Source organism: Cyprinodon variegatus, unplaced genomic scaffold (assembly GCF_000732505.1).
Source record: "Cyprinodon variegatus isolate N-32 unplaced genomic scaffold, C_variegatus-1.0 Scaffold162, whole genome shotgun sequence".
Taxonomy (NCBI): Eukaryota; Metazoa; Chordata; class Actinopteri; order Cyprinodontiformes; family Cyprinodontidae; genus Cyprinodon; species Cyprinodon variegatus.
In genome coordinates, this window is record NW_015150615.1 from 861767 (window position 1) to 887901 (window position 26135).

At 40.4% G+C, this 26135-nt stretch overlaps 1 protein-coding gene across 3 annotated transcripts in view; it reads right to left on the reverse strand.

The window, feature by feature from the left end:
- Window positions 1–26135, reverse strand: part of LOC107086799 (zinc finger protein 536-like) — a 291793-nt gene that overhangs the window by 185672 nt on the left and 79986 nt on the right. For 2 of the 3 annotated variants that reach the window (XM_015377994.1, XM_015377995.1), the window contains exon 4: window positions 18963–19072. The gene's annotated coding sequence lies outside the window, so the exon portion shown is untranslated. Of the gene's footprint in view, window positions 1–18962; window positions 19073–24751; window positions 24813–26135 lie in introns of those variants that run through there. The other variant, XM_015377996.1, reaches the window with a different exon arrangement.

The following is a 26135-nucleotide window of genomic DNA, read 5'->3' on the forward strand; positions in this document are numbered from 1 at the left end:
CCATTGGCAAAAAATCTCTTTTATCTCCTTAATTCAAGAACAAATGCACTTATTTTAGCAAAAAAATGACTTATCTAGATTTCTATTTTTTCCAGTGCTGCTATTCAGCCTCAAACTCAACCCTATTTCTGACATTTTAAATTGAAAAAGCCTCCTGGGTGGGAAGTGAAATGTCTTTAAACTTGGAAACAAAGTCCAGTGGATTTTTTTTTTTTTTTTTGGAACTTTCTCTTTCGCTAATAGCTTTTTTACCGTATGTTCTTATGTTGGTCTTGTTATTAGGCAATTTTCCCCCCTTTGTTTACTGCTAAAAGACAGGGAGAAAAAAAAAAATCAGGAGAATGTCACAATAAAATATTTGTCAATTTCCATCTCTATAAAGGCTGTTGCACAAGCTCGCCTATAAGCACGGCGCACGTTGGGTGGCTTTGGTTAAATTCTTTATTGTTTAGACAAATGGCATTTCATCGCATCCAGATGTCTTTAAGCTGTGCTCCACCACCAACGCCGCTTTCCAAGGCACAAGCTGAATGTATACAAACATCTCCTCATAACTGCATTCCTCATCTGGGCCTGCGAGCGTCACAGCCCTCGTCACCCAGCTTAGATTTCAGGCAGCATGGCTCACTTTTTAACATTTAGATTTGTCTTTGGAAAGCAGGAATTCATTGGACACTTTTTTTTATTTATTTACATAAAAGGATTGAAAAGTGGAGGATTTGTTTACTTGCAGCCAAAGACATCCTGTTAGATTTAGTTGTTTTTTTTTTGTCTTGAATTCGATGACAAGCTTGACGTACGGCTGAGCCAGGACGAGCGTTACAGGGTAACGTATCCAGGGTCCCGAATAAGGATGCCCACGGGGTTTAGAGAAGGAACAAATCGTCTGATGTTCTAAGTGGATAACAACAGCTCCTGCTATGCAGCGGCGGAGGCGAAGAATAATTTAAACCAGCCACCCGGGCCCCTCCCTCCTCTCTCGGCCGCCCCTCCATTCTTATGTTAACACGGATAAAGCCAAATGGGCCACCCAGCAGCAGAACAGAGAGCAGAAACTTAAGTCCACACTTCAGGAAAAATAATCCAACTCTCTGCTTCTCTTTTTGCAACATAACCTAAGTCTCTTTCACACACACAGGCATGGTGCTTGGGAAGGGAAAGGCTGAAACGCATCCAGGCGGGAGGCGCACACCAGTGCATTTACGGTGCCTTTAAAGCATATTACTTTTCAGACCCGGCTTTGAAGAATAATAAACCTGCCGCTTAACTAGGCTATTTTCCCTTTGAGTGAGCGTGGAGCAGTGGCAGGGAGACGGATTCCTGAGTCTTTAAATGCAGAATAAACACTCCTTTCTTTGTTGATCGTACAGCTCTGTTGTGTTTTTCGCTGATCATGGCCTGATTCCCCTCATTCTCCCTCTTTGTCTGTCTTGGGTTTATATATATATTTTTTCTTTCCTCTCAATCTCCAAGCAGAGAGCCGCCGCTGCAGCTGCTGTGTTTGGTCTCTAAACAGCACATCTGAGGTGCACACCTCGCTGATATTTTATAGGTTCAAATCCCCAAGAATAGGCGAGGGAGAGAGTCATATTTTATAACGGCAGTTTATTTTAACGGGGGCTTGTAATTAACGCAGCATGTCCTCTATCTCCCGGCCATCTATGCCAAGGCCTTTTCTTTAAACAACTTTATTGTGAAATGTTTGCGTTCTCAGCGCTCGGGCCGGGCCCACACACAGAATATTATTTCATACTTCAAGGCGGGGGTAGGGGGCGTAAGTAGGGGAGGGTGTTATTTTGGGTTATACTCTGAGCGGTTATTGTTTTTGATTATGGCGAGAGTCTCTTTTAAAAACGGATCAGGTCAATTCGAGGTGGAGATGTGAGAGGCTAGAGGTGGAGGAAGATCCCGCTCTTTATGATCTCATCTGTGTGTTAATGTTAGTGGATGACGGGGGTGCATTGTTTTGTTTTGTTACGTTTCCAAACTGAAAAACGATGACGATTAAATTTCTTTGATCAAAGCGTCTCTCTGTGGTGGAACAGGAAAAATTAGTGCAGGTTTGTAAAGCTTCTGTCTCCTTGAACCCCAGTCGGCCTCAGCAGATGGCCGCTCACACTGAACCTGGTTCTACTGGAGGTTTCTTCCTGTTAAAAGGGAGTTTTTCCTCTCCACTGTCGCTACAAGCATGCTTAGTGTGAGGGATTGCTGAAGAGTCAATGAGTCGATGCAATCAACTGGTTTTCCTTAGATAGAAAACTATGAATTGAATTAATAAACAAAAAGAAGAAATTCAGTCTGTAGATCAATGCCTATTCTAATGGAGAATTCAGACCAAACGTGTTTAGAAAAGCATCCAGTGCCTTAAGCCGGGCCTACACTGTGTGGCGTTGCACACAGCTACAGCTCACATTGTACGACGAAACCGCAGGTTTTAAAAGTTCATAGCTCACGATGTTGACATTTTGAACTGACAAAGCTTCCTGGATGGGAAGCGAAACATCTTCAAACCATTAGTATAAAGCGATCTGTAGACTCTCCCTTAATCTGGCAGAGCAAACAGAGAGCATACCTGTCTGCAGGTGAAGCTGCAAGGTAAGAACTGCTGGGTTCTTTTTTCCCACTTTACACATTTTTGTTGTGGCGTCACCTTTTTATGTTTCAGCTAATTATACAAAAGTTAACCTTAACTTAATAAAGCTCAAGATACAATAACAGGAAGGAAAAGTTGAAACTGCAGACGCACCGAGATGTAGAGCCGGTCTGGAATGCTCTCCAGACCAGTGAGCAGAGAGAGTGGCCGCTCACCAGAGGCCCATCGATCGTACCTGAATCCACCAAAATCCCCTCTCTGTCAAGGCCTTTCAATTTTTAATCAGCGGCTCCATCATCAGAACAAGTGGCTGTCCTGACTCTCACAGATAGAAATGCAAAAAAAATAAAAAATTGCAAAGCTGCAAAATAGAAAGAAGCATCCTCTTACAACCTGCAGAACTGAACTTGAAGCCCTTCTAACCCCGCTGCCGGTGCGCATCACCCCCCAAAATACACACATAGTAGAAAGCTGGTGTTAAAATGTACCAAAGTTTTGCTTTCTCAGCTGACACTCATCATTTGGACCTACAAACAGTTTCAGTGTTTCTGTGGTTGTGAAGGAGAGCGAATAAAGGAAGGGCGATCACCTGCCCAGGCCTGCAGGCCCCCAGACTGCAGCCCGTGTTGACCTTGGACTATGCCATATTCATTACATCATTAGGTTACATCTTCATTAACTTTTCATTGTTTATGGAGGCGGCATGGGGAAGGAAAAAAGAGGAAGATGAGGCAATAAATGGAGCTTTTATCAAAAAGTGTTCTGCTGTGTTCTGCCTGAGTTGGATGGGAAGATGGCGTCACAGAGCCCAAAGTCCAGCAAATATGGAACCTTCACCGACATTATTCAACATCAATGAGTCTGAACATTACGCTAAGCTAGTTTAATTATTTTAAATTTAACTCACAAACTGATTTACCAATTCGAATGTTTCTTAAACCTTTAATGTTCAAACATTCTCCATGTTTGGGTTTTTGTTTTTTCAACATTTCGTTGTTTTTTTATATTTTTTATCTAACTAGTACCAGATTATCTCATTAGTTTTTCAGATTCTTTTTTTATGTTGTTTTGTTTTTTGGGATATTTGTTGATTAGTGTCCCTCCCTCAGCTGCCCTCTCTTCCCTCCAGCTCAGCTGTTCCACCTTTTCTTTATTTAGCTCCTCTGGTTTGTTTGCTGCTCTCAGTGAGTCTCTTTTTTAGCCTTTTATTTTGAAGTGGTCTGACAGGAAAAGCAACAAAGCTGCACAGGTTGAGACTTGAACCCAGGGTGGCTGTAGATGGGTCCCATACTCTACCCCAGCATCACTGTCGGTCCCGTTCCCGCTTCCCTTTGTGCTCGGCTGGATCCTCCCGTTAAATTGCCCATTAAATTTCCCCATTTTCCTGTTTTACGCAAAATATGTTTCCTTTAATATCATTAATTCCTTCAAATCACACACCCAACCAAGCTGTCTCTGCCAGGTCTCTAGAACACCAGTTCACTGTTCTCCCATTGCCTCCACAGTCAGCAGAGAACAAGCACCTTGTTCTGGACGAGCAGCAGATAAATGGAATGAAGCAAATCTCATAAACGTGTTAAACGTGCGCCAGAGTTCATGGATAAGGTAACTTTGAAGGTAAAACAGGTTCAAGAGCAAAGAGTACTGAATAATTAAGTAAAGTAAGTGAACAGATTAGAAACTGGAAGTAGATAACTCTGATAGAAGACATCTCTTCTTTCATAACTAATCTAGTTTGTACTCTGTCCCTGTTAAATAAAGTTATAAACAAAACTGTTCTCCATGTCAGCGCCAGGCTGACCTGCATGCCAGGAGTGAATGTTCAGCTTTCTGTCACACATAAAACCTCAAATATTTAGCAAACTTTTAAAATATAAAAAAAGGGAATTATTCATATTTCAATCGACTGGAGTGAATAACCCAGGCGATGTAAATCGTAACTCTAGGAAATAGAGGTAGCTATCTAGCTAGCACGGACCACAGAGCAGTGATGGAGTGAGGTCTTAATTTGGACGTCATCATCCCATTAAATGGCCGTTATTAGCAGCTATTAGTCCCAGGCTTCAGACTGTCCCTCCTACCTACCAGTAAGGTCATTTTTTCTTACCCAGAGAAATAATTAATGTGTTTATGTAATTTGAACACAATTTTAGTTGTTTTTCATTTATTGTTAAATAAAAACTCCATCAGCATGTCACTCATATAGAACAACCCTTCCCAAAAAAAACCTCATATCCTGTAAACTGAGATGGTTTTAAACACCAAATTAAATCCATGTGACTTAAACATGTGGAATTAAATCAAAGTAAAGCTTTAAAACACATTTTTTGTTGAAAGAAGTTAGCCTGTTATGTTTAGGCCAGAATAATTTTACATTTACATATTCATTCTCTACGACCTTAATGAAGGTTTGGTAATTGGGCATGTTTGCGCTGACTTTATGATGACAACTAGACTTAGTGTCAGAGGTGGGGACTCGAGTTTGTGACTCGAACTCGAGTCGCACTTAAGTCGCATATTAAATTACTTCAGTCTCGACTTAGACTTGCGTTTGAGGGACTTCAGACTCGACCGAGACTCGCGATTTCCGACTTGTGAACAATATTTTATTTTTTAAGTGTTTTACTAACTTGACTGATCGCCGCTCGTCTTACCCGCACACAGCAGAGGTAAAAAAAAAAGGGGAGAGGGGCTGTAAAACAGTCATGTAGCACTGACGCAACGCTACGTGACAACGCTACGTGACATAAGCAAGTTTTTTTCACTTACCAGTTCGAGATAATGATCATTCCATAGATATAATAGCAACCTTTAAGCTATACCTTCTCAGTGAAGGAGATGAAAACACAAGGAGAAACAAGCAAGCACACAAATTATTGAACTTATTTTTATTAATCATGTCATTAGAATTTATTGTGCGATTAATTTAATATTGCAACAGGCCTACTCTAGACTTGAGACTTGACTTGTGAACATGTCTGCTTAGTGTTAAGATTGAAATGAAATTATAGAACTGAAAGTTTAATTTTAAATACAACTAAATATATTTTTGTAGTATTTTTGCTAAATGATTTTGTTTTAATTTAGTCAAAAAGAACTTTAATTTACAGTAGTCAATGTTAAGTCGCATGAATCCAGATAGAGGCAGGAAGATTCAAATCAAGTCAGGACTTCAGCTCATTTGTTCCTTTCAGTCATTTCGTCTAAAAGTTTTAAAGTCAGAGAGCGAAGCCCAGGTGTTTCCAACCACCGGGTCTTCGATGAAGGGTAGCAGCAATAATATTTTCTTCATCCCTCTGTGTCTCACATACTTTAACAGTTTTAGCGTCTGGCTCAACTCCACTGATTTTCCTGAACAAACAGGATAGATGTCCCTGTGTGCCGCAAGCTGCTGAATGCTTGTTACTTCACACTTTTTCACACACAAAACTCACAAGGGGAGGAAAAGGAACATTTACACGTTTGTTTTTTTTTATTTTTAGGAAAAACGGGTCCAAATCTAATTCTGGTGTTGTAAAGAAAAAGGGGTCAATAGTTGCATTTCACTGAGGTAAGATCTAAATGCTAAATTATCCACAGCAGTACTCCAATCATCATTCTGCAAATTAATGAATACTGATTCATTAAGGCAAATGAATCCGTTAGGAAAAATAAGGAAAGAGAAATAAGTTAAAGGAAATATCTCATGAGAGAGGTTAATATATCGTTAAACCCACTTACTTATGCATAAAAAAATAAAAAAATAAAAAAAAACATCAAAAAAGAAAGGCAGGGTTTTATGTTACACTGGGAAAAGGGAAGTGGGGGCTTGGGGATTCACTTGCATTTGCTGAAGATTTATTTAACCTCAGCTGGGATTAATTTACGATATACAGTTATGTTTTCTTGTTCTTTTCCTGATTTCTTTTTTAAATAACTGCTTTTTTCTCCTGCATCAGCCATAATAAGAAAAAAGGTTTAATTGGAGCCTCGACTACAGGTTTGTGTTTGTCTGCCTGAGTGATGGAGAACCAGCCTGTCCAGGGTGGGCTTGTTTTAGACGACGTTAGATTTGACCCATTTATTAATCCCACCAGAGGCAAATCGTACAAAACACACAAACAAAAAAAAAAAAATAAATAAGAAAAAGAAATCATGTAATAACATTAAAGGTAAAGTCCAGTCAGTAAGGAATAATCAATGGATCATTATTTATACCTAAAACTAATATGTTTGCAGTGATTTAATAAATTTTGCCTTATTAGTAAAAAGATAATAATTAGTAACACCTCCCTCCTGCCATCTTCCAGCAGTGACGTCACGGTGCGGTAAGCCTAGTGCCATTCTCCCCGCTTTACAAGCAAAATCAATGGGAACTACTAGACACATCTGCAATCAACAACAATTATTGAAGATTTCCAGAGGACTTCACCATTGAAATTCACCAGAGCTATAGTGAAACTGACAATGCCCACGTGCATGGCAGCTAGATGTTGGAATACATCGGATAAAAGTGGAAAAAAGAAGAGTTATTTCACCTTTCTGATTCCTGATCCTCCACAGACGGGTTCATCGTTGGATTGCCAACTTGAAGAGGGAGGATTTACCATCGAACTTCTGGCCAGAGAAAAAACACGTAATATGTAGCCAACATTTAGAAGAAGAATGTTTTCAAGATGACTTGGAAAATAGCGCGTTGTGACAAACACCAGATACAGCACTGGGACTTGATCAACAGCCGATACCGCACCATGACGTCACAAACCAGTAGGTGGCAGTAGTGTTCTTTGACAAACATGGATTCCTCCAGTAAAACACATTCACATGAAAATTACTCTTAATTTTTTTGTTTTGAGTTTTTGCGGCACTAGTGGCTCGTTTTTTCAACTATAGGCTGACAGGAAAGTGGGTATGAGAGAGGGTGAGAGACATGCGGCAAAGGACCACAAGTCGGGTCGGCCGCGTCGAGGACTAAGGCCTCCGTACATGGGTGGTGTGTCTACTAATCGCTGCGCCAGCTGCACACCCCAAAACGAAAATTACTCTTAATTAAAAACTCTTGTCATTTATTGAACAGTACGTAATGATTTCATATTTAAAGTACTTTCAGAAGTTTGAATTCTGAATATGAGCGGACTTTTCCTTTAACAAAAAAAAGAAAAGACACAGAGCTTGAGGACCAAAATTAATAATAATACTAAAAACAAAAAAAGAGAGTAAAAAGATAATTTTCTATTTAAACACACCAGACACCTATTTACGTAAAAGCAAAACTCCTCCTCCGGTGGTTTATTTAACGGATGTCGTATTAGCTGAGCTGGTTTTGATGACGGGGTCATGATACTTTGGCTCCCATCACCCATGAGATAATAACTCAGAGCAATCCACTGTAATATTTTTATTTTTGGGGGTTTGTCTGTTTCATAAAAGCTTTATCGAACACTTCTAGTGACAGTGACATCTACATTCAGACATGTATTTCTAGGGGTTCATGGCTGAAAAGTTTGGGAACCTCAGAATCATCAACTAGCAAGAAGCGGAAAGTTAAAACCTGAAATGACGCCGACAGCAAAGAATAAAACATAACTATCCAGCCAACGGGGAAAACCACAGTAAATGACAGAGCACATTTCACGCTAGATAATAATGGAGGATGTAAAAACAAGATTAGACATTACCCTCCAACCTAAGATTCAGGTATTCGATTACATGAAGCGTGTTTTAGTTATTGAATATGCTTCTGAGAACAATGCATGATTGCATCAGTAATGCATGCATGCATACATACCACACACAGCCACTTAGCTGATTGTATCTTGCAGCTCTTGTTTTCCAGAAAGCTTAAAGGAACAGCAGCGTGTGCATGACACCATGGTCACTTGTTTAGACAGTGGTTTATTGTTACATCAGATGAGATGTGGAGCATCTTGAAATGTAACTCATAAAACGAGGTCCTTCTTCCATCCCAGGAACAAGACTTCAAGGTTCAGCTGATGGGGGGAAACCAGCTCGCCTTGTGGCAGCATGTGTGTCTGCAGCAAGATTTCAACATAAGCTGACAGAAGGAAACTGATTACTGAGGCAAAGCAGAGTCACTGTCGAGTCCTTCAATAAAGACAGGTAGCTCTCAAGTCAAGTACAAGTCTGAAGCCTCAAATTTCAAGTTCTTTCTAGACTCTTTTTTAAAAAGTCAAAAGAACTTTTTTATCAAAACAGTCAAAATGGCCCTTCCCAGTCAAACGCCATATTTTTATACTCTGACTCCACCCTTTAACTGAATTACAGGGTCTGACCAGGAGATGATGATTCTCTTTAGAGCTTAATGTCCAAAAATCATGAAAGAAACAATATTTTAGTATAAAGGTTTATGTTTAATAAGGAATTGTAGAGGACCAGCCAATGATCAGTCAAGGGCCCATCAAGGAAAGTGGGAAAATTTTGATGGCTACTACCGTATAACCGTAGACCATAGACGGTCTAGAGTGGTGCAAAATAAAAGCATTAATTTTATATAAATGATTGTTTATTTTATTTTCCAAAATATATCACTGTGTCAAGTTGGGGAAGCAACGAGTCCAATGACAAAGAAATTAATTGTCTGGATGTAATAACTGATTTTGATAGTTTTCATTTTTTTAAATAAGAACAGGCCATAACTAAAATGACCTTCAATGAAACAAACCTAACGAGGCTATTTCAAAAATGTAAGAAGTAGAAGTAATGTCAGGACTCCTGTTTTGTGTCTGTGTTTCTGTGTTTGTCTCCCTTCATCCACCAGAAGGCGCCTGGTTCTGGTCCGCCTCCTCACACACCTGCTGATGGTTTCCTCGTTAAACAGAGTGTTCTTAAGCTGCTGACTGCCACTACTTCGACGTCAGAGTGTTTGCCAGTTTAGAGTACTCTAGCCAAGCTGAGTTTGCTGAGTCAAGCTGAGTTTTTGTCAACCTGAGTTTAACTTTGTTTTTTCTTTGCCTCTTGGCAGGAAGTCATTCTGCTAACTGGATATCTCGGACCTTCTCTCCCTGGAAGGATAAACTGAGCTTCAAACTGAGCTGGGGTTCAAACAGAAGGTTTGGATCCATTTTCCCCAAGAGATCGTTTGAGCTTTCACTGAGAAAGGGATTATTCTCCACAACGACCCATTCAAGTCCCACAGGAAATCTGGCAGTCAGTATCTCCGTTCTCCAACTATCAACCGCATTCTGGGTCAAACCTGTTCCGCCCTCCACCGAATCAGACAGACACTGGAACCACGGCACACAGATAGGAGTCAAAGATTCAATAACTTCTCTGGAAACGTGAGTCGGCAACCAAAACCTCTTCTCCAAGTTTCACGAGTCAAATTCCCCACTGAGCCTGAAGTAACCGCTGTGTCTTCGCCTCACTTTTCAGTTCCGGTTGAGCTGCGTTCAGAGCAACACTTCTCCCTCTGTTAACTTCTTCAAATAAAACCCGTTAAACCTTTTCCCTGGACTCTCTGTTCGGTTATCTGCAATTTTGGGGCAGAACTTTGAAACATCATAACAAGTAATAAGTTATCTAAAAAACAATTACACCAGTAAAGTATAGATAGTCAAAATTTAACAAAATATTTGTCCTTTGTTACTTAAAACCTCTGAAATAAATTAATTGTGTGAACTAAATGACTGATTTGACCCTCCCACAGGTTGGAGAGCAGCAGTTAATATATTTTTTCTCTGGTGTGGCCAGTTAACAGGTTAAGCTTGGATTTTGGGTTAAAATAAATCAAATCTTCCCAATCAAACAGGTTCAAAGTCCAATTCAGGTGCCGAGTCGTTGACATAAAATACAGTCGTAAACAGTAATACAGTCGTAAACTTAATAACTCAAGTTCAAGTCAATCGATGGCCGCTTTAGATTTCCTTCAGTGTTAGAACGATTGCACGGTCTTACGTATTTAAGAACCTCCTGCTTGCCGCTGCGTCTCAGAGGCATTTTAACCGCCTAGCAGCTCAGAGCAGGGAGCGAACGTTAGAAAGAGCATCAGATGGTGCAGAAGTTCTGAGGTGAGACGGATTTTTGTCTGTTTGACAGGTAACATCCTTTTTTCCTCTCCGTCTCAGCATCAGCTGTGTCTGCCCCAAAGCATTACTGTCAACCCATCTATGATTAAACCACTTTAACCTGCCTTCCCATTAAGCCTCGTGGCTGTATTCACTGTCAGTGTGCTCCTCGCCTGCTCCGAGCTCATTCTTCACCACGTCTGACTTCCAGGGACAACTTCTTCACAGCAGTTGGAGCTAAGAATTCAATGTTAATTTTGAAGTTTAAAGCTGAGGATAATTTCCCTGAGTTTTATGCTTGAAGGGGAGCATAGATAGGTATGAAAAAGGTGGGATTTATTCTTTCGTTTTTTTTTTTTTCTCTAACAGCTTACTGAGCTGTTGCCGGCCTGCTTTCCTTAATTACAGCTGGGGAAAAAAGCATTTCACCGCATAAGAGAATGAAAATTACAGTGGATGAATCTAAAAAGGATTTGGTCACAGTGGCAATTGAGTCTGCTCTGACACCTGGGCTGGCTAAATTTGTTAATAGGCTTAGCTTGCTGAATTTCATTTTTTGTCCTTTTTTTTACATTAGTGCAGCAAATGACGAGGGGACAGCTTCTCATATTAAGCCTTTATCGTTATTATTTTTGCTTTTAATGACAAACGTGGCCAGTCGCAGGTTGCTTGATGCAGAGCCAAATTTTAAACGAGAGAATTACCCAGAATCCCACTGTGCTAACGGCTGTTTGTTTGGTAGCAAAAAAAAACACAAAAAAAACCCAGAAAAAATATTCACTTCATATGCAGTTTGTTTCATTCTAGTTTTTTTATCACTTCCTGCTTTTATTAATTCACCTCTAATAAAGTTTCTGGTACCAAACCAGTTCTGTTACAGCAGTTGCTATGACAACAGTATTCATCTGCAGCATGTTTCGTATAAATGGCGAAATTTGGTGTTTTTTTATCTGTGATTATTAATGTTTACGTCACTTTCTCCTTGAACCCCAGTCGGCCTCAGCAGATGGCCGCTCACACTGAGCCTGGTTCTGATGGAGGTTTCTTCCTGTTAAAAGGGAGTTTTTTCTCTCGACTGTTGCTACAAGCATGCTTGGTGTGAGGGATTGCTGAAGAGTCAATGAGTCGATGCAATCAACTGGTTTTCTTTAGATAAAAAACTTTGAATCAATCTGACTAGATTATTTTGTTGAACTGTAAAGTGCTTTGAGATGACAGGTGTTGTGAATTGGCGCTATAGAAATGAAATAAATTGTATTTAATTGATCAGGTCTTAATTAAAATAATGAAATAGATTTGAAAAACAAAACTGGATTTATTTGCTCTATATGTAAAGTTTGTCTTTGCATCTACAGACAAACGTCATCATAGGATTAGGGCTACTGGAAAAAAATTAAAAAATTTGCAGATTTTAATCTGTATTTAAGTTAAATGTGGAGAAAAAGTCAAAACTCCGACTTTAATATCTGAGGTGAAAGTCAGGATTCTGAGATTAAAGATTAAACATACAAATAAATTAAAAGCATTTAAAGGGAGCACATCCAGACAGTCACAGTCAGAGAAACAGGACTACACTGAAAAATAGGCAGAGCTCGAACATCTATAAACAAAGGTGTTGAAGGCAGCAGCCATCATGTTGATAAAACAATGATTTTCCAAATCATTTTCTTTTCAGAATAAACTCATACGTTTTATTGTCCATTCCACTTGATTGTGGATCTGATTATTTCAGGAAATTTCTGTTAAAATGAAGCCTAAAGATAAACTGTATCTGCGTTCTGAGGTGAAATTTGAAAGCTTAAGGCTGGTTTTGCACCCCTGCAGAGTGAGATGCAGCCAAAGACTGGCAATATGGCAAGGAGGGGAAAGGGAGAAACAAAGAGGAAAACAGGAAAAAACCTCCATCTGTCTGTAGCACTGTCCATAGAAGCTAAGGCAAAGTATCCGCCCAGATGTTCCTTTTCATCTAACAGTGAAAGTTTTTTCACGATGAGGTCAGAACACATGCGTAAATAAAGCAGAGAACGCCGATCCCAAACTTTTCCAGCATTATGAAAGCAGCTGAAATGTTTCCAGTCAGCAGAAAAACTAAGCTGCTTTGTTTGGAACACAGAAACGTTAAGGGTTCAACCGCCGCATGGCGCTCGTTGACCAACATGGAAGAAAGTCACTTTCTTTCACTGTGACACCGCTGGGGTGGGCGCCGCCCATTTCACGGCATCCTCAGAACCGCTGCGGCGGCGGTCCACAGCGCTTCTGCTGATTCTGTAGGATGAGCAGAGCCTGCACTGCTAAAACGATCTAGAAATAAGTAAAAAATTCTTAAATTAAGTGTATACCCTTAATTTGAGTAAGTATATAAGAAGATTTGCCAATTAAATGAGTATTTTTTACTCTTAAAATAAAATAATTAGATAATATGCACTTGAAATGAGACAATGCAATTGTTTTTTCGTATTTTAAAGAGAAAATGCAATTAGGTTTATATTTTTTGCAGTTTGAACCCTGATAAGGGTCGTTTTCAGTCTTTTCTTTGCCTTTGTTTACGACATAAATCACAATGAAATATTAGAGCTAATAGTTATAGATGGGTATCTGTTTTATTTAATAAATACAGTTCATTTTAAACCTTTATACTGAGCCTGGTTCTCCTGGAGGTTTCTTCCTGTTAAAAGGGAGTTTTTCCTCTCCACTGTCGCTACAAGTATGCTTAGTGTGAGGGATTGCCTTCGAGTCAATGAAATCAACTGGTTTTCCTTAGAAAACTTTGAAACAATTTCACTGGATGATCTGGCAAACTAGGCTGCTCAGAGGCACAGTGGGTAGCACTGCCGCCTTACAGCAAGGTTCTGGGTTTGATTCCCGGCCCGGGGTGTTTCTGCATGGAGTTTGCATGTTCTCCCTGAGCATGCATGGGTTCTCTTTGGGTACTCCGGCTTCCACCCACAGTCCCAAATCATGACTGTTAGGTTAATTTGCTTTGAGAGCCTTCGAGGGCCTTGAGATGAGCTGTGTTGTGAATTGGCGTTATAGAAATAAACTGAATTCTGCAGGTCAGTTGGTTTCCTGTTTCTTTGATTTCCTCCTGCCTGCGCGGTCTGGTCGTACCACCTGAAACTCTCCCCTAATTTGATCGAAACCTTCACAAAGGCAGCAGCTCTTCCAGCCCGCTGAGAAGCTGGTTAGAACTGGGAATCTGAGTTTTTCACAGAGTCGGTAGATGACCCGGATCAATAGCGTTAGCGCTAATGCTTTGTGGAGTGTGTCGTCACCAGACCGCACACAGACCTCACACAAACCCTCAGCAATCAGAGTGCAGCCTTCACAATCTGACAGAGAGCACCACTTGGGAAATGCGGCAGTGTGTGTATGCTGTGCACATGTGTGTGAAAGGTGGGGTGTGTTGGCGGTGGGGGTTGGACCCCGGAGCCCTTGGGATGGTGTGTCACATAAGCTCCATCACAAAGCTGCTTTATTGAGCCTGGCATGGGTCAGACCCCTACTGTCATCTTCAAATATGCCGGCCACCTGCTCACACACACGTACCCAGATACACACACTCGAGCATGCTCGCACATCACCTCACTCCACACGCTCATGCATACACAAACCGCTACACATGGCTCGGTGAGGATTCATCTGGTGTTTTCTGGTAAGCGCAACAAAAACACCAAATTTGGACGTGTCACGTTCATCTCCAAGGACCCCAGAGCAGAGGGGCTCTTTTCAAACGGCCCCTCAGAGCGAAGGCTTCTCTGTCCTTCGTTCCTCACCATCCACCTTATTTGGGGTTCTTTTAAACTCAAAGCTTTAACCTTTTTATCTTTAACCTTTTAATGATTTATTTTACAAAAAAAAAAAACATTCACAGAACGTCAGAGTGGTGCAGAATACCAGGTTTAATATTACTTAGAAGAAAAACATGGTTCCGAAATCTATAAATATTATTGTCTGTGTTATGTTTTTCAGATTAAAACGCACCAAAAAGAATCAAAATGAGGGAAAACATAGGTTAAGCTAACCTTTGCTAACAAAATGAGAGCAGGAGGGCACAAGTTCAGCAATTAATGGCTGGGAGGACTTATAGTTAATCAAATTTAAACAGATGTTTCTGTTTAATCCTAATTTTTCAAAGAAAATTAGTTTTAGACTGTGTAAGAATGTATAGCATTATGAGGTTTGTTGTCAAAGTGGTGACAAATAACAAAGATGGCGCATGCACCCTGTGGGGAGGCGGAGTCACGTGACCAACGGGGAGCGAAGAGTAGTGATCATTTGTACGAAACGGTCAGTTAACTGAGTTCACAATAAAGTCCACTATATAGTCCCCGCTCTATGTAGTATTTGAAGGATTTAGGGTTAAGACAGACATTTGAACACAACATTGGTCACACTTGTATTTTTGCTAATTGCTATTTACTTAAAGGAATTATATTATGGTATTTTCCATGAACACTCCTTCTGAAATGGTCTTAAAGTACCTGTCAAACCGTTAAAAATAAATAAATAAATAGAGCACTTCGACCACTTCCTATAACCCTTTTTTTCTCTACTGGATAAGCATCCATGTTAGCAACATTAGCAGTTAACCATATTTGGTTTACCTCCCATCTTCCTGGTCTCTTTTACACTAGTAAAACCCTTAACTGCCTGCAGGCGGGTCTCTGCTTGGTGGAATGGAGAAGAGAGTGAAAATAGCAAGGAAAGCTAATGTTAGCATGGTTATAGAAAGGCAGGCTAATATTAGAATGATGATAGCAAGGACAGCTAATGTTAGCATGGTGATAGAAAGGCAGGCTAATATTAGAATGGGAAAGCAAGGAAGGCTAATTTTAGCATGGTGATAGCGAGGCAGGCTAATATTAGAATGGTGATAGCAAGGAAAGCTAATGTTAGCATGGTGATAGAAAGGCAGGCTAATATTAGCATGGTGATAGCGAGGCAGGCTAATGTTAGCATGGTAATAGCAAGGCAGGCTAATATTAGAATGGTGATAGCAAGGAAAGCTAATGTTAGCATGGTGATAGAAAGGCAGGCTAATATTAGCATGGTGATAGCGAGGCAGGCTAATATTAGAATGGTGATAGCAAGGAAGGCATCAAGTCCCTGTCTTCTGGAAAATCTCTGAAATTTCCAGCAGGTTTTAACTGAAATAAACAATTAACAACAACAAGTTTTTACTTGAGCAAAATCAGATTTCATGGTGACGACACCTTTAAGAACGTTAAAAAAAAACAAAATATGTCGCAAATCTCCAATTTCACAGATGATATAAATGAACTTCAATAAGATGTAGAGCTTTGCCACAATCACATCAGATCAGGTTTTCTCTTTTCTGTGTGTTTTTTCTTTTAACTAATAATGATTATTTTCCTTTTGCACAGTTTTCTGAAAACAGCGAAGAGCTTCTTTCTTTATACCCCCTCTGCCTCCATACGACTGTCACGCACTGAACTCTTCATTACCGGCTAAATGAGCGAATGTTTGCAAAAAAAGGAAGCTAGAAAATCTTCCACGGACACCCTGCTTTGATATTTTTTTCCTCAAAAGGCACAAGAATGGTTGTTTGCATGAGTGCATGAATCAGTGTGTGCATGTGGCTGTTTTATGTAACGCTGCTTGTGAGTGTGTGCGTGTTTGTGTGTGTTCCCTGATGGAGATAAGTCTGAGTGGTTAGGAGGGAACAGATGTCAGCTGGTGTCGGCTGCCAGGAAGATTGAACAAAGCCAATCACGTTTTCTTCCTGTCCAAAACGCATGGCAGAGGGAGACCTGCATCTAACAACAATTTGTGGCATTAACTCCGAGCAAGCCACCCCGCCTGCAAACTCTCACCGCTCTGTCTCTATCTGCACACACACACACACACACACACTCACTCCACGGCCGTCCTGTTTAGAGTAAATATGGTAAACAACTGCTGGAGATATGAAAGGTAGCAGGGGGAGCAAACAAAATGGCGTCTGTAATATGATCTGCTCTCATTGCTACAGTGGCTTAATCATTCATGGGGCTGTACAGTGAGAGGACATGTTGCCATTACTGATGCGTGCCCGCTTTTCTTCTATTGTATTGGACATTAAAAAAGGATAAACAACGTTTATATTTTTTAAGATTTGAATGAAAATAAAACTTTTTTTTCTTCTAGAACTACTGCAGAGATTTAGAAATGCTCATTCGCTTGTCATTCTGCTGTAAGTACGAACACATGAGCGCTACGTCTTTTTATACTTTTTTATGGTTTTTAGGGGAGCGTGATTTTACGGCTTTTGGAAGAACAGGGTGAGTCATGTAGAAATTCAACTCTAGCGCTTTAAAGCTGCGTTCAGAATGAGCAGAGGCGTAGCCAGAATATTTTTATAATGGTGGCCAGGCAATAACCATTGGACACTGAGGGGTTTCAGAAAGTGGATAACCAGAACCTCAGGGTCAATCTACACTATTGCAACAGGAACAGGAATATATATTAGCTGCGACACATGAATCAAGATGCTATGACCGAAAAAATGTGATTGACAGATGAGCGTCGATTTCTGATTGGCCGAATTTAGGTGTTCAGGCTGACGTATAACACAAATTTTAAGAAAGGATTTTTTTCTAAATAGAAATTTTCTAAATATTGGGTCAATATGGTCTGATAAAGAGTAAATTTATATACATGTTTAAGCCAGAATGATTTGACATTTAAATATGACTTCTCTACAACTTTAAACGTCCGTGCTTTCTAGATAAATAGTATAATGGTTTGAGTTTTGGGGCGAATATCTTTTAAATTGTCATTACTTACCTACTTTATCAACAATGATTGTGCATAAAATTGATATTTGCAAGTACTAATATCTACATATATTGATTATTAAGTTTTTATTAAAACAGGTATTTATATATAATTTCACTGAAGACTCCTAGATGACTTGCAGAGACACATACTTTTCTATTTACCCCATATAACAAAATCTAGTTCTGAAAAGAGCATGAATTCTGTACTTATCATCTTTAATGTTAGTATATTGATAAGCATAATTAACCACTGTTTTTGTTGTCAAGTAATTGCAAATATATGAAAAATTCCACTTGAGAGTGGAACATTCAAAACATTTCCATTGGACCTGCCATTGTCTGTATTAGAGGGAAACAAATGGTAGGGGTGGCCAATGATTGGCTAAGGGTGGCCATGGCCACCCGAGCCCCCCAATCTAGCTCTGCCCCTGCTTTTAAGGCATTTGTCCGAACCCTCATCTCGAATGCTTACGCATATTGAAGTCTGAAGCACTTTGGGACGCCCATTTCTAGTCTCTTTTGTACAATGACAGAGTAGTCTTGCTTTATGTACTAAAGATGGTTGTTTTAAGATATTTTTAGATAGAAAGTACTTCTTAAAAAATCATCCACGAAGGAAGTTAATTGAGATTATAACCCTAGTTTTAAATATTAAAAGTGTTTTTTCAGAGCGGCAGAGCTCCACATACAGCGCTGGGAGTGTCAGCGTATTAGGAATTTCCCACTGCTGTTTGAAACACACTATAGGACCTCTAAGACTGCAGGCCTTGATGCTCAATTGTGAAATCCGATTATTTTGCGTCGCCATTTACGTTTCCAAGTAAATGCGACTTGTATGTGATCTCCTGTGTGAACTGCATTCATACAATGCAAGTGTCCATCATGCGCAGTAATAATAATAATAATAATAATAATAATACATTTTATTTGTATTGCACTTTACATTTAAAAAAAATCTCAAAGTGCTACAAAAGTAGAGGACGCAATGACATCACAGGCCAGCCTACTCTGTGTTTACAGAAGTAAACACGGATGGTAGCGCTGGAGAGCTTCTAACGATCTTTCCCAACCATAAAAACACAATCGTTTTAATATGGTTCAACATAAATACTGCTCTCCGCATCATCGTCCACCATGGTTGTTGTTTTTCTTGATGCTTCTTCGTAGCAAGACCCAGAATAGCAACCACTGTCGGGTATTAATGGCGTTAAGGTCGGATGAATGCGACCTGGCCGTTCAAACACAGGTCGCATTTAAAAAGATCAGATCCGTATCAGATTCAGGACCACATAGCCAAGCGGCCTGGGTTGCATTCGAAAAAAATCGGATCTGTGTTGTTCAGACAGCCATGAAAAGATCAGATCAGATCAGAGAAGTCGCATATGGTTAAAAAAAAAAATCAGATTTGAGTCACTTCAGGCTGCTGTAGCCTCAACGTCCTCGATGCACGTCGGACGGCCCTGACACTCATAATGCGATTGGCATAACGCAGCTTTACAGGGACGTATGGGAGTAGAAGACACCGAATACCTGCTCTGGGTTTATTCCAGCACCACTCTGTTTATTCAGAAGCTAATAAGAACTCACCTCAAACTGGGATACGAAAGATGTCAGATGTCAGGACACAGGTGGCCTCTAGTTTTCACAGTGATGAAGCCGACTCAGGCTACTGGTCAGGCAGACATGTTTCTGTCGGGCTGTAGAGACACAAAAAAAAATAATTCAATTCAATTCTATTTATTTCCATAGCGCAGTTCACCAGATCATCCAGTCAGACTGATTCAAAGTTTTCTATCTAAGGAAAACCAGTTGATTGCATCGACACATTGACTTGAATGCAATCCCTCACACTAAGGATGCTTGTAGCGACAGTAGAGAGGAAAAACTCCCTTTTAACAGGAGATGGAGGCTAAATCTAGAAGTTAGAGGTCTAGCGCCCCTAGTGGCGACAGAGGTTGGCAGGAGTAACAGTAATCCAAGTATCGAATGTATTACAGTACTTTCGATGAATAACATTCATGGTGTTTTGAAGAGTCGTATTTTTCCATTAGATCATCCCTGCCTATTACAGTCTTACATCATGACTGTAAATATTTTATAATACATTCTTTTTTCTCTTTTGTTGTTATATATTTTCTTTTCTCTTTATTTTGTATTGTTTATTTTATTTTTACGTGTTCCTTTTTGAAATATGGACTATATTTCTGCAATAAAATCTATCTATATACAGATATTAATATTTGTAAGCTGGATATGTGAGACCAGTAGGTGAATTTTTAATACTTTCCCTATGAACAAAAACCTGTTGTTTGAGTATAATATCCAATATATAACAGGATTCTGTCAAGTAGGTAAAATGCACAGAGCTAGAAAAGGGAATCCCAGCCTAAAAAACAAAAGTATTCATTTAAAAAGAAAGGCAGCAGCCAGTTAGCTTCTTCAAAACAAAAAACTCACACATCCAAACATATGCAAGTGTGTGTGGTAGCACCGTGAAACCGTAGCCTTGAGTGACGGATCCTCAAAGGATGTCTGCCACCAAGCTGTTGACCTTTGACCTCCTGACTGAGTTGTAAAGATCGCTCTTGGTTTTCCTTAAGACTTAACCAGCCGGCCAAGTGTGTGTGTTTGTGTGCCTATCTACCTTTGTGTGTGGTGTGTGTGTGTGTGTGTGTGAGCCCGGCCTGTGTGTGAGTGTGTGGTATAACCCAGAGGTTAAAGAGCAATCTGCAGCCAATTAAGCGCTTCACTAGGAGGGCCTTGCTTCCATGAATGAGAGGAATGCTCCACGAGCTAAAGAGGGAGAGGCTCTGAACGCTGTGTGTGTGGTAGCTGTGTGTCATGGCTGCCATGTTTACAGTGCGCGTTCGCATGCTGGTAACAATTAAGTGTCAGAGAGCTAATGTAAGGGTTTAAAAGTTCACCACATACAAGCTTTCAAGCAGCGTGCTTAAAAGCAAGATGCTCGACCAAAACCTCATGCCTGCGGAGCGAAACCAGCCTCCTAAACGTAGGAAAGTCACCAAATAGAGCAGGAAAACAGAACCTGAAGCGAGCTCCACTGTTTCCTATTGCATTATTTTTAGGAGGTGGGGGAGGGCCCTCTTGCTGCCTTGCAGCAAGAAGGTTCCGGGTGTGATTCCCAGCCTGCTTTTCAGTGTAGTCCTGTTTCTCTGACTGCGACTGGCCAGATGTGCTCTTTCTTATCCTCTGGCTCGGAGCTTGTCTGCCTGGCTGTGTGTTTCCTGGCATTTTACTGTTACTTTCTGTATCTCTGCTTCTGTCTCCTTGAACCCCAGTCAGCCTCAGCAGATGGCCGCTCACACTGAGCCTGGTTCTGCTGGAGGTTTCTTCTTGTTAAAAGGGAGTTTTTCCTCTCCACTGTCGCTACAAGCATGCTTAGTGTGAGGCATTGCATTCTAGTCAATGAGTCGATGCAATCAACTGGTTTTCCTTAGAAAACTTTGAATCAATTTGACTGGATGATCTGTACTGTACTGAACTATAAAATGCCTTGAGATGATGTGTGATGTGAATTGATGTTATAGAAATAAACTGAATTGAAATGTTAAAATGTGCAAAAGCAGGAAATGTGAATTAGATGCGTTTCCATCCATTTAAACGAATAAAGCCAGTGATGTGTAATGTGGGCACACGTTTAGGTTACGCAATAAACAGGAAGCAGTTAGCAAGCTAGTGATGACCACAGATCGGCGATGGAGCCAGGTTTTAAATATTGCGTTGCAGTCAGGAGAGTTGTCGTTACTTTATCACTTCAAACAGGATTAGCGATGCTACGTGCTATCTGGAGACATAGAAGTGAGATTTTCAGGATGACGGCAGAGGAAAAAGCTAATCAGTCATGTGTGATAAATGTTTGCTAAATCAGAAATAATTCAACAAATGTGTTTCCATCCCTTCATTAGCTTGTTTACTCTTTTTAGAAAAAGTTTTAAAAAAACACCTCCGCTGATTTGAAGTCTATTTGATATGTAATTGTTGAAAAAAAAGACATTTAGTAAATGAAAATTTTGAAAAATTGGGTTCCAAAAATGACATTTCTTAATCCATAAAAGGGTTTGAGACAAAAGTTGCTGATTTCTTAGATTTTTACAAAATACTATTATTTATTTTTTATACTGATTTTATACTTTCAAGTGTTTTATTTTTATAATTTCTCTTTTCAGATAGAGTAATGCAAATTGCATTTTTCACACTAAATATATATATTTTTAACATCATTTCTATTGGTCTGTCGGATGTTAGCAAAAACCTTTTTTATTGGTCAAGAATCAGCGTTTTTATTAGACTTAAGGTGATCAGAGAAACGCACTTTAAAAAGAATGCTATTTGTGAAACTACGACTCTCAATTTTGAGAAAATTATATATTAAAAGGTATTATTTGAGAAAACAAAAGCAAAGAAAAAAGCTTAGTTCCTCCCGAAAAATGACATTTATTTACCTGCTTCTCTTTTTCTTGTTTCCTTAAAGCTTTTATAATCCGATACTTCAAAATTCACATAAAAAAAATTATGGAAGGAAACAAAACTAGTGGCATAAAAAACAGGACAGGTGTTAAAAAATGTAAATTATGTTCAAAAAGTTGGTAAAAATCATCTTGGTGATTTTTGATTAATAGATCTAAAGTTGTGTACAAAATCTTTGAATCTTCAAAAGAAAATAGTTAAAAGGATAATTATTATTTATATCACCTACATGAACAGCCAAAAGAATCTAACATCGAGACCACAAGCCTGAGGCAAACAAACAGGAACTATGATCCTTCAGATGGCACTAAATCAAGAAATGTTTATGAACAGCAGACCATCAAACAGTGGAAATATTTATTGTGGTCAGACAAATCAGCAGTCCAGACTTTTTATGGGAAGAAATGAACGCTGTGTCCTCCAGGCCAGGAGAGGGGAAACATTCAGAAAAGTACATTAACTTTAGAACAACATGTGCTGGAGATGGTTAAGGCCAGAACATTTGCCTTACAGTGAAAATATCTAATGGCTCCTCTATTTGGAACTTCTTCCTAAGCATGCACGGTTCCATTCTGGTCCTCGCCACAGTCTGAACTGTAGGTGATGGACTGGTGATAACCTTCCTTTCAACCAACTGGGGAGAGCCACCTCTGCGACGCTTAATGGTAACGACTAGTTTGATACAGGAGGTGGGTGGATGTGATCAAGACATTATTTCCATAATCATCTATGCTTTCGTTAAGAAGATGATGTAAAACCCATGCAAATTCAAACAGAGGGTTTGAATATCTTGACCTTTATCCAGCAAAGAAATTTGTAGGCTTTGAGATAAAACATGAATTAAGTCTAAAAAGGTATCATCTGTAACCTTTAAAGCCAGCTGCTTAAATTCAAGGTCAGAGTCAGGGTCTTGGTTATGCCATTTTTTTGGTTAACTGACAGAAATAGAAAAGGACATTTGTACATATCAAGACCAGGATATGGCGTCCTGTCCAAAAAGGTGGAGAAACTCGCCGATGGTGGTGAGCTACACTATAGCCACAGCTGCCCTGGGGCTCACTGACAGAGGCGAGGCTACCGTAGATGGGAACAAGAGGACCCTCCAACTGCCAACAGCCGGAGATGCGTTTGGATTGTCTTGCCCAAGAAGTTTATAATTGCGGTCACCATGGAAACAGTCGGGAATGCCTCAATCTGCTCTCCGGACCTAGGGTTTCTTTCAGTCTCTTCTATGTCACTGCTCTAACTAGCAAGGCTTGTTTTAGGACTTTATTGGTAACAACAAACAATCACCCACCCATCTAGCTAGCCCAGCACCGAACATCCAGCGTAAGATAACCCAAATATGTCCTAGATCGGCCTTAAATGTTCAAGATCTGCCTTAGATGGTCGAGATTCGCCTAGAAGTTTGAGATCGGCCTGTTATTCAGTGTAGTCCTGTTTCTCTGACTGTGACTGCCTGGATGTGCTCTCTTCATCCTCTGACATGGGAGCTGGCTCGGAGCTCGTCTGCCTGGCTGTGTGTTTCCTAGACGGGGCCGCCTTTTACAGTTGCCTTTTGTATATCTGCTTCTGTCTCCTTGAACCCCAGTCGGCCTCAGCAGATGACCGCTCACACTGAGCCTGGTTCTGCTGGAGGTTTTTTCCTGTTAAAAGGGAGTTTTTCCTCTCCACTGTCGCTACAAGCATGCTTAGTGTGAGGGATTACATTCGAGTCAATGATTCAATGCAATCAACTGGTTTTCCTTAGATAGAAAGCTTGGAATCAATCTGACTGTATGATCTGGTGAACTGTAAAGTGCCTTGAGATGACATGTGTTGTGAATTGCCGCTATATACATAAACTGATTTGAATTGAAAATTGAATATGAAAATATAGCAAACTGCACAGTAAGCGCAGCGCCAACAACGTCCTGTCTTAAAAGCCCAGCTAAAGAACAACAAGAAGCAAGAATAAAAGTGTAAACCATGACTGAGGAGCTCATGATTTTTATTGGTTCACTAAGGAATTTAAATCCCATTAGCAGAGGTGGGAGATAAGGAACCATCAAGTCATCTCTAAGTCATGTATTTGTTCTGCCCAGCCACTGAACCAGGTGAGTCCTGCACAGTGTATTATATTGTGCAGATTGGACTTACCTGGTTCAGTGTCTGGGCAGACCAAATACATGACTTAGAGAAGACTTGATGGCTCCACACCTCTGCCCGTTAGTGTCACATACAGTCGTAGCCATTCAAAATGTCCCTACTTTCCTTGATTGGTCCTTGGCTAGTCCCATACAATTAATTTTTAAACATCTAAAGTATTCTTTCTGTCATGATTTGTGGACATTAAGTGCTAAAGAGAAGCGTCATCTCCTGGTCAGACCCTGTAATTCAGTGAAAGGGTATAGTCAGAGTAAAAAAATATATACCCCCAGGAGTAGGCCACTGGATGGAAGTTAGAGGGGATTTTGCTGCAATCCTGCTACCATTCGCCTGGTTTTTGACTAGGAAAGGTAATTTTGAATGCCTGCTACTGTACTGAGGAACTCTGGCAATCAGGCAAAACTAACTGGTATTCCAGTAAAACTAAAGACAGTGCAAGTAGGAAGACAAGGAAGTGTTGGGGCTGATGTCCGTCTTGCTCTCCTTAACCTGCCCCCCACCTGTAACGCCTCTCACAGGCCCCGGCCATCCATCAATGGGTGAGCAGAAAGGATCAGGGGCCAGAGTAATGAGGCGTAAGCCCCCTTACACGTGTTGATGTGCCACTAAATAAGATCAATTTACCTTGACTACCACTACGCTGCACAGCAGCAGTGACTGAAGGAGAACGTGCCCTCCTCTGCTTACACACAGACACCCAGCCACCCACACACACCACAGTATGCCTCAGACTCACAAACCTGGTCTCTGTGTGTGTGAGACTCCGTCCCGGGGTTATCTGTCCGCCTGTGTGCTTCTTCCAGAAAGAAGATCTGTGTGTGTGTGGTGGTGATTGGGAGTGAGTGTGCCTGTGGGCAGGGAGGACAGCACGGTGATCTGGTTACTCAAGACAGACAGAAGCAATTGTTCTCCAGTTACACAGTTTTCTCTGAGACTTGAGGGCATCACTGTCAAGTGTTGAGGCCATCAGGGAAGTCTCACTTTAGAGGATTACACCCAATCTTTTGTTGTGTGTGCGTGTGCGTTCACGTATGCATGCCTGAGTCCAAGCTGTGACCTCCACCGCGCACTACAGGCAGCTCTGAGGGTTACTTACATTTCTCTTCGTCTGTGTTTCTGTTTGCAAAACGGTGCAGAAAAGTTGTTGCTGAAACAGAAACTCAAAACCGGAATACGAGCTTTCAGGTGAAGTCAGATCAATAGCCACAAGGCAATATGACAAACTATCTAGCCTCAAATCTGACAATTTAGATGGTTTTTACCCCTTTGCAACAAACGCATCACTTCTTACTGCAAAAATCATCTATCTTTTTTCAATTTATCCACTAAGCAAGAGCAGATTCTGTTAGATTATTAATAAGACCATTGCACTTGGTAAGACTCCATGTTTTAAAGATACATATCACCATTCTCTTAAACAAAGATGAATAATCGAACGGAATCTGCTCTTGGATAGTATATCAATTTCATAACAGACTTTTTGGCTAGATTTAAGATTATAAGGCTTGGTTAGATGGACACCTTTTGCAGTGCAAGAACATTTAAGCTTACACCAAACTTGACTCCTTCAATTTCTAGTAGATTCAAGACAAAACCAACAAACATGAACTGTTCGATTTTAGGTTTTAAGAAGAATGAGAAAATAATTGTCCACTCAATAGTCAAAGAACACAGTAAATCTGTATTGCTTCAAAAAAGCACAGATCACGCAAAGTCACATCCGTCAACTGCAAATGCATGAGAAAACAACTATATTTGCGGAGGGCATCGTGAGACAAAGGGGCACAGTGCATTAAATTGTGCAGATTGGACTCACCTGGTTCAGTAGTTGGGCAGAACAAATACATGACTTAGAGATGACTTGATGGCTCCACAGCTCTGCCCATTAGTTTCACATAATGAGGAACTCTTGCAATAAGGCAGAACTAACTCTAATTCAAGTTAGACAGTGCAAGTTGGAAGCCAAGGAAGTGTTGGGGCAGGTATGGCGGATGTCCGTCTTGCTCTTCTTAACCTGCCCCCCACCTGTTACTTCTTTCAAACGCCCTGGCCAACCATCAGTGGGTGAACAGAAAGGATCAGGGGCCAGAGTGATGAGCCACAGAGTAATTGTCAAATCAATTG